This window comes from Oncorhynchus tshawytscha, unplaced genomic scaffold, assembly GCF_018296145.1.
Source record: "Oncorhynchus tshawytscha isolate Ot180627B unplaced genomic scaffold, Otsh_v2.0 Un_contig_5571_pilon_pilon, whole genome shotgun sequence".
NCBI lineage: Eukaryota > Metazoa > Chordata > Actinopteri > Salmoniformes > Salmonidae > Oncorhynchus > Oncorhynchus tshawytscha.
The window spans coordinates 102,501-105,000 of NW_024609393.1; the positions used below are offsets into that span (position 1 = coordinate 102,501).

The window sequence follows — 2,500 nt, forward strand, 5'->3', positions numbered from 1 at the left end:
TCATAGTAATATGTCTGTGAAGGTAAGGCAGGGTGTACTGACTGTCTCATAGTAATATGTCTGTGAAGGTAAGGCAGGGTGTACTGACTGTCTCATAGTAATATGTCTGTGAAGGTAAGGCAGGGTGTACTGACTGTCTCATAGTAATATGTCTGTGAAGGTAAGGCAGGGTGTACTGTGTAGTGTTGAGTATAGTATGATGAGTGCTTGTAACACTATGAGGTTAGTGTGTTTGTGTCTGAGCCAGGCTGGTGGGCGGGCCCAAACCCAGTCCTGTTCCAGAACGCTGTGGTCCTGGCCCACAATGTCCTGTGGCGCAGTAGGGAGGCGGCCCAGCTCTCTCTATGGGCAGCTAGTGCTGTTTGTCCAATTAGCTTAGCCAGACACAGCATGGCTCTGAGATAACTAACTCATTAAGACTTAGCTATCCCGTCATACTCTGATAAGACTGGAAATCAAAACGTACTGAAGGTGTTTAACCCTCAAGCTACCAATGACCCCAGTCCGTAGGCTACTTACTATACAGTATGTGCGTGGGACCAACATGATATGCTATAATGCCAGGGTTAAAGTGAGCCTGAACTGTTCAGATCAGAGAAGTGAAACAGTGAAGTGATACTTCAGTCAAATGAAAGGTGATGTCAGTTTGTCTCCTGAGTCTGAATGGGTCTACTCTCTGAGATGTTATTTTGCCCTGGCCAGAGAGTAGCAGGCATCTCTCTCTCTCTCTCTCTCTCTCTCTCTCTCTCTCAGGAAAGCAGGGAACTTGTATCAGAGTTGGTTCAGGAAGCCCGTAGCAGGGTGGTGGGTTGCACAGGACTGTGTGATTGCGGCCTGGCTGCCTGCCTGCCTGCCTGCCTCTAATGACATTGTTTAGCAGTGGAGTCTTGGGACACAGGGTCACTCTCCCCATGCACCCTGCCTCCCTCTACCTGACTGGGCTGGGGGGAGGGTTGCTATGGTAGCAGGAGGAGCAGGGGAGGGATAGTAGCAGGAGGAGGGAGCTCCAGGGGGTGGGTGTACCAGCTCCAGGCTGCCTGCCCCCTCTACCTGACTGGGCTGGGAGGGGGGGGGTTGCTATGGTAGCAGGAGGGATCTGGGGGGTGGGTGTACCAGCTCCAGGCTGCCTGCCTCCCTCTACCTGACTGGGCTGGGAGGGGGGTTGCTATGGTAGCAGGAGGGATCGGGGTGGGTGTACCAGCTCCAGGCTGCCTGCCTCCCTCTACCTGACTGGGCTGGGAGGGGGGTTGCTATGGTAGCAGGAGGGATCGGGGGTGGGTGTACTAGCTCCAGGCTGTCTTCCTGAATACAGTCGTTAAGTCTGTACTGTATGACCACAGAACAGACATATTTGGCCAACAGGAGTTGTATGTTTCAAATGAAAGCTCCTGATGAGGTCTCTCTTCTGGTTAGCTGGGATACTTCCGGCGCCGACAGAGATGGCCGCCTCGCTTCGCGTTCCTAGGAAACTATGCAGTTTTTTGTTTTTTTACGTGTTATTTATCCTTATGTACATATTCTTTATCCCCTTACACTGTGTATAAGACAGTAGTTTTTTTGGAATTGTTAGTTAGATTACTTGTTCGTTATTACTGCATTGTCGGAACTAGAAGCACAAGCATTTCGCTACACTCGCGTTAACATCTGCTAACCATGTGTATGTGACAAATAAAATTTGATTTGATTTGATTTGATTTGGGATGGTCAACTCTACAGTGAGAGACTGAAGGGGGAGAAGCTAGTGACAGCCAATAAAAACCCTTCTATTGTAGACTAGATGGACCAGAGTTTTTCCTAACCAGGTAACCTGACCTGCACAAACTCTAGGGCCTATGGGCATAACATTTGAATGTGCTGTCCTGTAAGATTAGGAGAATCTCTCCTCCTCATAATCAACTCAGATGACTGTGTTTATAGATCCATGCAGACTGTGTGTGGTTCTGAGGTGTGTGTGTTGTACTGACATGTGTTGTCTCTCTGGTCCTCTGCAGCTATCTGTCGGAGCTCGTGTGGAGACGGGTTCTGCTCCAGACCCAACATGTGTACCTGTCCCACTGGATCCATCTCTCCTTCTTGTGGATCCATGTCAGGTACTGTCAGACCAACCACAGAGCAGAACAATAAGCTAGAATGATGTACAACAGTGTCTATCAACCGTATCTCTACACATTCAGATAGAACACTGCTTTACAGGGACTTGGTCTTTAAAGGCTTTAGGGCTGGATTCAGTCCGTAGCGCCGAACATCTGCATTGTACTGCGGTTGAAATGTGAAGGTCAATTTTGATTGAGATGACATATAGAGCGTTTACTGAGAATGCAGTCTCCGCAAAAGCAGCTATAACGCTGATCTACTGAATGAATCCAGCCCTTAGTTTCCCTGTATGAGCAAGATAAATGTGAACTGTGTTTAGGAAGGAACAGCCTTATCCCCAGGCCCACCACACCCCAGCCCACATCTGACTGTAGTCTATCACCACCTTACTTTAGCCTGGTGTCCA

At 49.0% G+C, this 2,500-nt stretch overlaps 1 pseudogene; it reads left to right on the plus strand.

The window, feature by feature from the left end:
* LOC112242522 overlaps positions 1-2,500 on the plus strand; it is a 60,593-nt pseudogene that overhangs the window by 12,013 nt on the left and 46,080 nt on the right.